This window comes from Pteropus vampyrus, unplaced genomic scaffold (assembly GCF_000151845.1).
Source record: "Pteropus vampyrus isolate Shadow unplaced genomic scaffold, Pvam_2.0 Scaffold68, whole genome shotgun sequence".
Taxonomy (NCBI): Eukaryota; Metazoa; Chordata; class Mammalia; order Chiroptera; family Pteropodidae; genus Pteropus; species Pteropus vampyrus.
This window is the reverse complement of record NW_011888849.1, coordinates 2,256,249-2,270,312: the sequence shown is the minus strand read 5'-3', so window position 1 is coordinate 2,270,312 and position 14,064 is coordinate 2,256,249.

The following is a 14,064-nucleotide window of genomic DNA, read 5'->3' as shown; positions in this document are numbered from 1 at the left end:
ATAGTGCATTTCTTTTTAACTCTGAATAATTTTCCATTATATGGATGTACCACAGTTTATTAATCCACTTATCAAAGAACATCTTGGTTGCTTCCAATTCTTGGTAATTATGAGTAAAACTGTATAAACATTTGTGTGCAGGTTTTTGTGCAGACACAAGTTTTCAATTCATTTGGGTAAATACCTAGGAGCACAATTTCTGGATGTATGATAAAAACTTTTAAAAGCCTGGTTTTTAAAAAGCTACTTCTAGCCAGCATTATTTCATAAAATAGGGCAGAAGGTGGGGAGTTATGAGTTGACTTCACACAGAGTGAAACTATACAACAGACCCTGCTTTTATTTGTACTAAATGAAATGTTTAGCTTCAAAGTGTATACCTAAGTTCTAGTATACTTGGATTTAGTGAACAATACAATTACCCCTATGATTTCATTTTGACCTTTTTAATTTGGCTGCAAAGACAAACTGGTCTCATAAGGTTCCTACCCAAAGGAATTATACATCCTAGTGAGAAAGACAATGAATAAATATTCAGCTGAAACCTGTTCAGGAGGAAGTACTAGATAGGAAAAGACAACAAACAAGAAGGCAAGAAAACAAATGAGTTTTCTCATTGTCTTACATGGTGAATCTGCATGAGCAGCCAAATGAGGATTTAGGGGAATCAAGGGGAAGGTACAGGGAGGGCAGGTAACTCAGAGACAATTTGGCTTCAAAGAGATACTATTAGGCCCTATAGCAGAGGAAAGTAGGCATGTTAAGGAGAAAGATTCATGTTTTGGACAAAGAAAAACTTTAAAACATGAAAATAGACATTAAGATGTCTTTACATCTCTCTCCAAGGTGAGCGCCTTTCTCTGTATCTTTACATCGAAACCTCTTCACCTGGTACATCCCTCTCCAATTAAACTGGAAGAGTCTTACCTTTTTCTTACTGTCCCTCACATGCTATTTTGCACATAGTAGGTGCAAAAGAAGAGGTCACTACATTGAAAGGGGAAGCTCTCACCAAAAACACACACAAAAAAAGACTCCAATTTTACCCTCAAAGTTCAACTATCACAAAAGCCAAACAAAACCAGAAATTTTCTCCTCTTGGTAATCAAACGTTTTTAAGTAGTCTTGGAATGAAAATCAGCATATATATTTTCAGAGCTTTACAATCATTAACTATTCTTCACCATCCTGGGAAATGTGAATTTGGATAAAACCCAAACAACAAGCCTTAGCAACAAGCCAGCAGCTCCCAACCAGAGTCCCCAGTCCTCTGATGGGGACAGAATCCCAGAGACAAAGCATTTTTTATGGACATAAACTGTCTTGCTTCCAAAGTTGGAATCCCAAGAACCAAGCTAATGAGAAGACTCAATGCCAGGATGTCACATTTAGTTAGGAAAGCCAGCCTATGAACAGTCTGTTTCTCTGTGGTCAACCCAGACTGGAGGAGACACAGGACAAACATATACGGTAGCTTCTGAAAGGCCCCAACACTTAACACTCGAACGCCCAGACAATCGCTGTCTTTAGATGGGAGTGTGGGAAAGGGCGCAAACCATGGAATGTTTTCTGAACAGATAGGCAGTGCCCTGCACGGAGTAGCAGAAGCTGTCAGCTGTAGACCTGGGCAGCGTGATATCCCCAAACTCCTGCGTATGACAATCAGGGCTCCCTGCTTGATAAGCCTGAGAGTGAGACCCAGTCCTTCTCCTCTCCTGCTAATCTCACCTCTACCAACGTCCTCAGTTAGGGCCCAGCTGCTGGCAGAGTTAGAAGATGCAACCTCAGCATAGCAACAGGTGTCCCTTAGTTTCAGGAGGATAATTTACTTCTCTGAAAACTCCAACAGGAGGTGGCATTTCTCTGCATCCTATGCAGAATTACCTTTGAGAATTACCTTTGAGTTTCCTGATTCTGAAACACCTTGAGGTGACTTAGCAAACCAAGCACAGAAGAGGGCTTCAATTTTTGTTAAAAACAGTGAATTCTCACTAAAATTTAGTGAGTTCTACACATAGCAATGTGCTAAGCACTTTACATCTATCGCCTCATTTAATCCTTACAAGAGGATTGGCATTTAGGAATGTCATGAACCCCATTTTACTGATGAGAAAGCAGAGGCTTAGAGAAACTAGGTTAGCAGTTCTCAGAGTGTGGTACCTGGACCAGCAGATTTAACATCACCAGGGAACTGTTAGAAATGAGCATTCTCCGGCCTCACCCCAGACTTACTCAATCAGAAACTCCATGCACAAGGCCAGCAATGAATTTCAACAAGCCTTGCAGGTGATTACGATTCAACTTACCTAAAACTACAGAGACAGAAGGATCCAAACACCAGAACTTTGGCTCCAGATATAAAGGGCTTCTCTCCTACCTACAATCACAAACTCCAAATTTACAGAATCAGCAATCGTTAGCAGATGCTTGTCTGCTGAAAATGTCTAGTCAGATTCATAAGGGGGATAAAAAAGAAGAAGTAATCTGTCTTTTCTACAGTAAGGCTTCTCTCTGACTTCATGGGGCACTGTCACATCCTCACAGGAATGAAGATTTCTGCACTCTAAACATTTCACCCCACCTCAGCCACCAGGTCATTCCCAGAGGTTACGCCCCAGCCTTACAAAATTACTGGATCACATGGTAGTTCTATTTTTAAAGTTTTAAGGAACCTCCCTATCACTTTCTATAATGGCTATACATTTCCACTAGCAGTGTGCAAAGTTTCCCTTTTTCTCCACACCCTTGCCAACCATTGTTGTCTTATCTTTTTGATTAATAGCCATCCTGACAGGTATGAGATGATATTGCCTTATTGTTTTAATTTGCATTTCCTGATGATTAATGTATTGAGCATCTTTTCATATACCTGTTGGCAATTTGTATGTCTTCTTTGGGAAAATGTCTATTCAGGTCCTTGGGCTATTTTTTAAATTGGATTATTTGGTTTTTTACTATTGGGTTGTATAAATTTCTTATACGTTTAGGATATTAACCCTTTATCAGATAAATATTTTATAAATATTTTCTCCCATTTCATAGGTTGCTTTTTCATTTTGTTGATTGTTTCCTTTGCTATAGAGAAGCTTTCTAGTTTGACACAGTTCCACTTGTTTGTTTTTACTTTTGTTATCTGTATTTTTGATGTCATATCCAAAAAATCATTGCTAAGACCAACATCAAGGAGTTTTCTCCCTATGTTTTTTTCTAGGAGTTTTATAATTTTCGGTCTTATATTTAAATCTTTAACCCACTTAGAGTTAATTTTTGTGTATGGTATAAGATACGGGTCCAGTTTTATTTTATTTTATTTTTTGGCATGTGGATATCCAGTTTTTTCAATACCATTTAATGAAGAGACTATCCTTTCCCATTATATATTCTTGGTACATTTGTCAAAGATCAACTGACTGTAAATACATTAATTTTTTTCCTGGGATTTCTATTGGACTGTACCTGGCTCTATCCATTTGTGAGTCTCTAGTGTCTAGCCTAGAACCTGACACATAGTCAACATTTACAAATTGTTAGATATCAGGTAGATGATCATCTGTAGCTCTCAATCATTACCACCCATCTCCCACCCAATAAAAGTTGGAAAGTGGGCTGTAACCCAAAAAAGGAAACCACTCTCTCCTTGATTAATAAATAACGAACAAGAACCCTACCAAAACTGCATACCTCATTTCTACTTTGGAGCCATAATGAGCACAAATTGCTGTTTATAATCCTAATGACTGTTAGTTTTACAAGGTTATACTGTTACCTCCAAAGCATAGAATATAAATCATGTATTTAAATTGAAAATGTGGAACACATTCCAACAACACCATGGCTTCTCCAAATATCTAGATCAAAAAGGAATAAGACTAAGTTAAATCCTTCTATGTTTAAGGCACTGTGAGGTTTATTCAAACACCAGTAATGTTGACCTAAAGGGGCAAATTATTCAGAATTATGTAATAGATGAGACAAGTTCTTGCAAGTAAATTCTCTTTTCAGTAGGAAAATCTTTTTCAGGAGCCGGAATCATTTTAATAAGGGATTGATTTAGGGGTAAAAGAAAGTATCCATTACCATTCAGAGTCCTACTTCATGTGGTCTGCTTGGGAACCTATCACAAAGCCTTCATCTCAGGCCACTTGGCTATGATGGTGTTTAAATAAAGGCATCTCTTTCCCAAATTAGGTTGCCATTTATCAAAGCTGCAATTCTTTTCCTTAGGGTCCAATTTCATGTTCATTTTCTTGTTTACCAAGTCTCAGTTGGTCTTTTTTACCCTCAAATGTAAATATGCCTCCAACTTTGATTTAAGGCCAAGGATTTCTAAAAGCAAGTCAGACTTCGGAATGTTGTTCTTTCCTGTAGGAAGGCCTTATCAGATCTCATCACATACATATTGATTTTATGAAAATAAACTCACTTGAAAACCAATTAGAAGTCCAGCTTTTGGGACCAGTGACAGTGAAAACATATCATGAATGTAACTGTGAGTTCTACTGGCAAAAGTTTCTGCTACTCTCCAAGTACAGCAAAGAATCTGCTAAGAGACCTTCGATTCTCCTGTAATTCTGGATTGCTCAAAGTAAATATAATTTGAAGCAGAGATATCTAGCAGCTCAGCACAATGATTTGGGTTGAAATAATTAATTTCAAAATGAAGAACATCTCTGGACAAAGGAAATGATCGTGTGATAGTTGCCCTTTCAGATGTTTGAGTTTTGCTTGCTAGTTTGACCAAAAGAAGACAGAAATTTTAGGAAATTAGAGGAAGACTTTCTTCAGTGCTGATTGTCAATCTCCCTGCTGAGACCTCTAAAGAGAAATTATTCTTATGCACTTCAGCTCAATCTTCTGCTTTCTAGCCTCATGCATTAAGGAAAACAGAAGGGTCGACTTTTCTCTGCTAGACAAGGTCTGCCCCAATATTGATTACTGAGGACCAAGTCCTGAGATAAATGTTTTACATGTGATATGCCATAAATGTTCACAACAACTTAATAAGGCAGGTACCTATAGCAGCTCCATTTTATGGATGAGGACTCGAAGGAGTAATGAGCCAACCCAGGCTCACATAGCTTGTAAAGACAGCCTGGGCTTAAATACTGGTCTGTCTGACTCCAACCTCAGCAGGTTCGCCTCCCCAGGTTCAGGCTGTTCAGCAGTGCCATCAGGCCAGTGCCTTGGATCTGCTCCCATGGAACTTTTCCTTCCCCACAGTCCTCCTCATCCTCCCTTTATGCAGAGAGAGCTTGCTTCGGGCTGTCCTCTAGTTCCGGTCTTCTCAGGGCTGCCCACGAGGACAGCCTCTCTGAGCAAATTACAAGCCTTGGAGGGCAGGGCCTGTGCCTCTTGTTTCTCATTTATCTATAGGGTTTACAACCGCACATCAAGGCTCTTGAAAATGTGGTGCAGGACTGATTGGGGTTTAGACTCCCTCACTTATCTCATCTCATCTCATCTCATCTCATCTCATCTCATCTCATCTAGGAAATATCTCCAACTTGAAACTCTTTCTACTTCATCATTCAAGTCACAGATAAAAATATTCATTCAAACCCACAGTTCTTTTTCATCACCCACCAAGAGAACAGCTCCACCTGTGCAGGAAGGAAGAATAAGAAAAGGAAAGAAAAAAAGGTAGAGAAGAGAGATGGTGGGAGTAGGGGTTAGTTCTGCTCATATCCAGCAACGAACCCCTTTCCCACCACTACTATATTTTATAAAGGCCCAGAAAAATGAAAGAATTTTAAATTTGGAGAAAAAAAAAAAAGATGTGATGAATTTAACAAAACTGCAATTATCAACAAGTTCTTACTCATCGTTTATTTTCATGGCACTTTATTTTTCTTTTTCCTTTGCTTAAGAACAGGACACAGTAAAACCGAACCAACTAGCTGAGCTCTGAGAGGCCAAAGAAAAGTTGAACTGTGACTTTTATATATCAACAAGGCTCTCTCTCTACTAAAGAAATAGGTGAACAAGTTGACTTTTTGAATTCGAAATTAAAGTACTAAAAACCCAAGTGAGCAGCTGCACATATGAAGAACACAACTTCCCAGCCTGGAGACCCCTTTGGAATTTACGATATGGCCCAGTAGCTGAGTGGGAGGAGCACTGGAGTTGGTGAGCTTTCCCCAGTCCTACACACTGACAAGCTGTGTAACCTTGGAAAAGCGACTTGCTTGTCTGAACTTGAGGATTCTCAACTATAAAATGGGAATGATTTGAATTTTATTTTAGAGGATTGTGTGAGGGTTAAATAAGTTATTAGTACACAAAAGGTCCTCAACAAATATTAGTTAAATTCCGATGCTAGTGGTCTCTTGCACACACACTGTAGGTGGCTACTGCCCTCCTGAAGTTTTCCGAATATCCGTAACTCCTCTGGGCAATTCACTAAAGTTTGCCTACACCATTCTTCCTCTACCCCACAAGATTCCATTCTCTCATATAACTAAACAGAGTTGAGAGACAAACAACTGAGTGTTTGGTTGAAAGTAATTCTCACTAAAGTATGAATGGCCACAGGTAAAGCACCTGGGTAGCTTTGCAGCATCATGACGTAGACTCTGAGTAATAAACTCAGCTATGTTTGCTTTGCACTGTCTTAATCTCCTTCTCTTTACTTTCCTGCCCTATAAATAGAGATAATTGAGTCAGATGGTTGGCAAACTCCTGCCCAGCTTAATCGGTTAGTGTGCCTCTAGTATTTAATTGTGATCAGTAAATGCCACTTTATCAGCCTAAGAAGTTGGAGTTTTCTCTTCCCAAGTCCTCAGCCTTCCCCTTTCACTACAGCTCTATAGCACCTGTCTTGGCTTGGCCTCTCCCTGAGCCTAGTCCCCAGTTGGAGTGCCAGATCTACTCCAAACATGAGGAATTCCTCAATACAAACCACATGCAGATTTTTTATTGCACTTATTCAAATACTACTCATTACACAAAGGTTTAGAGGTGACTTAGAATAAAAGATAAGATTAATGTCACAATTGTGATGCCAGATTAGATGCAGCTGAAGTCACTAACTGGGCCCTTAATAGACCAAATAAAGCATTTCGCTGCGTCAGCCCAGTACTTTGGGGTCTCTCTGGACTGCCTTGCTGACTGCGGGTTATAAGTAACCTGGCACACACTGTTGCCTTTCTCCAACCTCACACTTTCTAGCTACTTCTAGTATTCAGCATGCTTGGGCTTTCTCTCTCCCAGGGGAAGTAGAATAAAGGCAGTAGAGACTGAAATATTAGGAAGTTGCCTGTTTTCTGGACCCTGTCTTCTTGAGAGAACAAACAGTGGTTCTTTTGATGCTCTTGGTCTTTCTGTCTTGCAATTGTATACACCTATCTTTGGAGCATCTTAACAGTCTTTGCAGCCCTCCCCTGGTTCCTGTAGACCAGTGGTTCCCAACCCTGGCTGCCCATGAGAATCATTTTGAAAGCTTTAAAAATGCTGGTGCCTGGGCCTCAACCCAACTGATTCAGAATCTCTGTTAGAAAGGCCTGGGCATCTGTATTTGTAAAGTTCCTGGAGTGATTCCAACATGTAGTAAGCAGAGTTGAAATCCACTTCTGTAGATTTTCACCTTTGGACCACCTGCCTTACATTATCTGCTGGTATTTCGGGTCCATTATATTACAGTAGAATATTCCTTGGGGTTGAGGGGAAAGGGTATAGGAAAAGCAAGGGCGATGTCATTACTTTAACTCAAAGGCATTTTTTTAAAAAACAGCCATGGGAAATAATTTTTACCTTAAGGGAACAAAATAATTATATATAGCATAACACATTTTTTAGAAGCCTTTAGTAGTTATTAAGAAAATATGGGCATATTTTATTTAATCATATATTGATATATTTATTCATATATTGCTTTTTCATAAAAGCAATTCATTTTGTTTTCAGATACAATACAATAGGTCCAATTGACCACATTCTTGATTCACACATGTAATTAGTGACAAAATAGTTTGGGGCAAATATAAGCTAATTCTATCAGAAGTCCATCCCTGTGATGCACTAATGGTCATTAAAAAGGCAAAGAGTGTAGGGAATCTGTCTTCTTTTGAAGCTAAAAGCCATCTTTGCACAGGTGGGGTGAGAGGCTTTTATTCAACAGAAATGAGCTGAATTCCTACCTGGTACCAGGCCTGGTATATGGAGCTGCAATTAAACCTCCCACCTCATGTTATTCCATCTCAAGTCTTACAAATTGATTATTTATATCCTGTATTTCTAATTGAATAGTCTAACAACATTTTGATCTTTTTCTTGTTTTCAATCATTTTCTTTTTCTTCAGTGGTCTGTCTTCACTGTTGAGTTTCACTTTGGTCTCAGTCCCTTTGATCTCATTATTTCCAAATGTTTTCCTGCAATTCTTCTAAAGTTCTTACAATTCAGACAGTTTTATAGCTCTCAAAATTTATAAGCTTCTCATTAATTATATGAAGGAAAAACTCTTAAAGGCAGTCACAGCCAATGATAGCCTACCCGCCTGAATTAATAAACACACTTAATTTTGTCACCATCCCTAGTCACACCACCTGAACTCAGGGGAAACTACAAAAGCATTTTACATATATGTAGACTAATGACTCATTTACATGCATCTAGAAAGCAAACTCTTCCTCATTCAGGACTTTCAAAACCCTTCCGGAACTATTTAACCACTTAGAGAAGGAATTTTGCATTCTCAGCCTGCTGGCTAATTCAGCCGGCATGTATGTTTTAATTGGTACTGACAATATTTTTTAAATTGAATTTCCGTGTCTTCGAATGCACCACTTCTTCAATTGTATACACCTAGTCCATTTCACTAATTTATATTACTTGCTGGCTCTTGAAAACTTTTGAGTTTATTATCCCTCATAAAGATGGAAATCTTTCTGAAAAGTGTTACGTCCTTCCCGGTTTTTGTAAACAGAATATCTGAAATGTAACTTAACCTCCTCTTAATAATTCAGAGTTATCACTGTGAAATTTGGTGATTATGCCATGCAGAAATGCCTTCACAGATTCTTCAGATTTTTGAATACTCAGTAGTCCCAGGCTGCTATGCTTCTTGAGTTTTTGAAATTGTCTTATCTTGTCCCTTCCTATCTGATTATTATTTGATTTCACTGTTGCCAGCATGACTACCACCACTACCACCCCCGACATACACAAACACACACTCCTTTGCCATACACAAACCCTTTCTAACCTCCACTGTGTGGATTAGAAATAAGAAGCTAATTTAATTAGCATTATGTGCAAAATAATAGTAAATAGGCACTGAGTTAGGACGCCCTTAAGGAAGATTCTTCTTTATAATAAACTTTAGTGTGAGTCCTTCGTTCACCATTCTGACTGTTTAGAAGTCATTATCATCTAATTACAGGCTCTTAAAAAAATGGTTGATAAATATATGACTCCTATCCAATGAAAGAGCTGGCAATTGAAATTATGAGCATTGGATTTCCTATGAAGAATTAAAAACTCACTAAGCTAAATAAAACTCATGCCCACTGACCTTCAGTTCTTGGCCATCACTACCAACTATAAAACAAACAACTAGAAATGAACAGCCACAGATGTTTCCTTTGACTTAATTAGGAAGCAGTAAGAGCATTTATGCTCCCAGCACTGTTGTATAAGTTACTCATGTAAGCAGCAAGCCACATCTCATTAACTGGACAACTATCGTCATGCTAGCCCAGCCAAGAATCTCTTCTCATTCCGCACTCAGAGGCCACGAAAGCAGCTCACTCAGAGAGAGGGGTTGGCACTGCCTTGTTCCCCTCACAGCTGATAAGGCTCGCTGTCCACCCCAACCTAGGTTTTTGTCCCTTTTCACCTGGGCTACCACAACGACCTCCAACTGAACTTCTGATTCCCATCTCTTTCTCCCCAAGCCGTCCTAGCCAAACTTTCTAACTCTCTGCTCCCATTGCAAAGTTTCCAGATAAAGACAAACTTCAGTTTGTCTCTCTATTAGCTAGAGAAAAAAAGACTACTTTCTTCAATCCCAGTCATTCGCTTGTAAGGCCAAGCACGTTTATCTCTCTGCCTTCCCAGCGCCCCATAGTCATTGCCACTTCCTGCCTTTGGTCTTGCTCTCGTGTCCTTCCAGAACACTCTTCCTTTCTGTCCAAATTCCATCCTTCCATATCTTTACTAAAGAAGCCATTCTCAAGAACGGCACTCCTTTCAAGGTTATTCCTCTCATTCACCTCCTTGTGGTTCCCAACATTTCAAGCCTTCCTTTTCTTTCCCAACGGTCCTGGCAGAGGCCCTGGATTTGAGCAGGGGTCTTACCTAAAACTTCTTTAATGGCTCCTGCCTGATTTCTATTCCTCTAAAAACCAACATATTCAGTGAACACAACTGACCTTGTAAACGAAGAAGACTTTAAGAAAGGCAAGGTTTCTATTTGGAGAAGGTTCGGTATTCCTCCCACCACAATACATTGCCCTTCGTGTTCCAAGGAGAAAGTACGAGTGGGCTAGGTTCCCAGATATCTGGCAAAGAAAATGCAAGTCAGCCTCCTCCCCTCCCCCAGCCCACCCCGCACTAACCAGACAGAATTTAAAATGCACCTCAGTGTGTTCATCTTTTCATTTAGAAAGGAAACAAGACTTGCCGTTCTGTTTCTCCTATTTCATTAAGAACAGAGGTCATCCCGGGAAGGAGAAGGGTAGTTACCAAGAGTGGACTTGTGGGGTAGTGGAGGTAAGGGGTGGGGGTGGGGGGAACTCACTCATCCCTTCTTTTTAGCCTGCTTCACCCTTTGAGGAGAACAAGCCCAGCTTTCATAGTGAATTATTTTCAGTGCAGCCTCTGCCAGGACTCTGCTCTCCCTGGCTAAGTCAATACCCAGAAGGATTGAATGATAGTTCAAGGTCAGACAGGGTGCCCAGACAGGACTGGCCAGAGATGTGGTACTTACTAAGACAGCTGGGAGATACGGGAATGGAGAAGGGAATAAGGGAGAAATCAGAGCATGTGTGGTAAAGGGAAGCCCAGAAAAAGCCGAACCTGTAAGGCGCTCTCTCTCTCCCTCTCTCTCTCCTTCCCTCCCTCTCTTTCTCCCTCTCTCTCTTTCTCTCTCTCTCCCTCCCCCTCTCCCTCCCTGTCTCTCTCTCTCTCTCTGTCTCTCTCCTTCCCTGTCTCTCTCCATCTCTCCCTCTCTGTCTCTCTCTCTCTTACACACACACACACTCCTGCACGGAAACACATTCTTTGCTTTCCCGCCCCTCTTTAAATCCCCAAGGCATTTCTATAAATAAACAATCATACCCCAACCTGCCCATGGCCCGTTATTAAGTGTACAAGTCCTCGCACTGCTCCTCACTTCATAGTTTGCAAAGCCCTTTCCAAAGGGTATGTCATCTTCACCCGATTCCTACATCACATACTTTAAAGGTCCTGTAAGCCCCCATCACCAGTTCCATACACAGAAACATGGGCACCCCACCCCCATACCTGCCAAGTTCTTAGCCTTAATACTATAGGCTTCAGGTTGTGCTACTTGAAAAAAAAAAAAATTGCCTACAGTTCAGGCCACATATATCAGAGGCACCATCTATTAAAAAATTGCTCTGTTCCTAAGTGCTTTACATGCATGATCTCGTATAAATTCCACAACAATCCTGAGTTGTTGATATGATGGAGGCATTTTATACATGAAGGAAGGGGAGCTCTGATATTATGTTACTTGACTGAGATCTGAATGGAGAATGTGTGTGCTGAATTTTGAACACAGGTCTATGTGACTAAAATGCGCATGTTCTCGACCTCTGCTCTGAGATCCTGTTACTAACAACCCTTTGGCATCTAAGATTCCAGAGCATCTACTAGAGGGTCTGGTCAGACATCCAGGATGCAAGGATTAATAGCCCATTAGCAATGCCTGCAGTGATGCCTTTTACTTTTCACTTCAATGAACATTTATTTTTCCAGGCTATGTACCAGGTATTGTGGACAGAGCAGAAAACAAGGCAGACAGGTCCTAAGTAGAGCTTACAGTCTAGTTAGAGGAGACAGTCCCTACATGAACACACAATTAAAATACGTGTGCCAGTTCCCCAAGAGATTCCAGATCAACACAGAATAAACATGACATAGTTTTATTTTTTCCAAACACTGTACTGTGTCAAATTGTGTCCATCCCTCTTTGCTCCTATTTCTCAACTGTACTGTGTCAAATTGTGTCCATCCCTCTTTGCTCCCTTTAAAATATCTAGGACAGATTCCATTACTTCCTATCACTTTCAATTATCGAAATTTAGTCCAGGCCAATGCAAACTCCTATCTCATATTTGATCCACTCTCAGAGTGGCCCAAACTTGCTGCTGGAGCAGCTTGGCATGGCACGACAGGGGGCTTTGAGCTCTTCCTCCCCACTCCTTATAGCCCACCTCACAGACAGTTATGGTTGGAGACCCCCTCATCCTGAGGGTGGTCATCTTGAGTGAAAGCCAGCAAGTCAGCTCAGGCCCAGCACCTTCCTCAGCGTCCTTTTGATTCATGGGAAATTCAAGTTTGCTGCTATGCCAAGCCGTAGGAGAGACCCTGCTCCATTGCCCTCCTTTCTTGCAGGCTCCCTTCTCTCACCAATGTCTTTTATTCTCCTGGGACACAAATAGACACAGCACAGACAGCAGGACTGCTGCCCATGCAGATGTCCAACCAGAAAATGTGATACTAGTGGTTCCCAAGCACACTTCCAGCTCTCTCTTGGCGTGGAGGAGGGGAAAGCACCCCTTTCCCTGCCCCAGGGAGAGAACCGCTCTCACAGGAGCTCTGCTCCTCCCCCGAGCTGACTCTAAGGATGCTTCCCCCTTCTCCCCCATTCCTTGCTTCAGTTTAGCCTTCTCCTCACAGACCCGGGATGGGGGCAGGACTGATGGTATCAGAGCCAGTTCTGCTTCTTCGATTATTCATAATTGGTTTGGAGCTCTCTTTAGAGACATGGAGTGCTTAGTGCCTTTCTTGTCACCTTCGAGCCTTGGCAGCCATTCCAAGACAACAGAAAAGGTCTCACTCAACATCCCATCATAAAAAAAAATTATAATTGTGTAATTGTGAAACATAGGATGAAGGAAAAGAACAGGGTACTAAGAGAGGAAACGTCTTTGCTCTGGAATCAAGCTTCTTGGGTTCAAATTCTGGCTCTGCTCCTTACTAACCTGTGAGCCTTTGGACAGGTTACTTAACCTCTCTGTGCCTCACGTCCTTACATGTAAAATGGTAATGAGAACAGTACCCACTCCATAGGATTATATAAGAAATTGTAAGTAAAACTCTGAACATGATGCATGGCACATTAATAAATGCTCAGTAAATATAAGTTTCATGAGGACATGGATTGAGAGATCCAGGCACTTCGCTCAACAACATTCGATGAAATAAGAAGGAGGAGCACCATCTGGAAATACCTATTTGAGATTAGGTAGTCAGAGAAGACCACTCTGCGGAGGTGACACTTAAGCTTTGACATGAAAGGTAGGGGAACATCAGCCAAAGAGAGAAGGGAAAGCAAAAGGAAAAATGAGATTAGTTACTTGTTGCCTCTTTATGGCAAAATTTCTCTCAAGTCCAATTTGGGCAGATTGTACTTGTGTTACATTACATAATAGACCTAGAAAAGTTGTCTTTGACTTTTTAATACAATGTTTAAATACAGAGTTATGAGATGCTAATTCCCTCAAGACCACAAGTTGTCATAACTCCCAGGAGCTAAAGTCTTCCAGGTGCCTCTGTCCGCTTTGCATCAACTCTAACAGTGCAGTCAGTAGCTCCATCATTTTCTCTGCTGGCGGGCTGGTCGGGCATCTTCTAGGAGCCATGCGGCTTCTCCCGGACACATTGCATGTCTGCAAAGGACTCAGAGACCAAAGTTCTGCACTTTCTCTAAATGACTATAATTAATAAAACAACAAGTGTTGGCGAGGATGTGGAGAAAAGGGAACCCTCGTTCACTGTTGGTGGACTTTCAAATTGGTGCAGCCCCTATGGAAAACAGTATGGAGGTTCCTCAAAAAATTAAAAATAGAACTACCTTATGACCCAACGATTCTAATTCT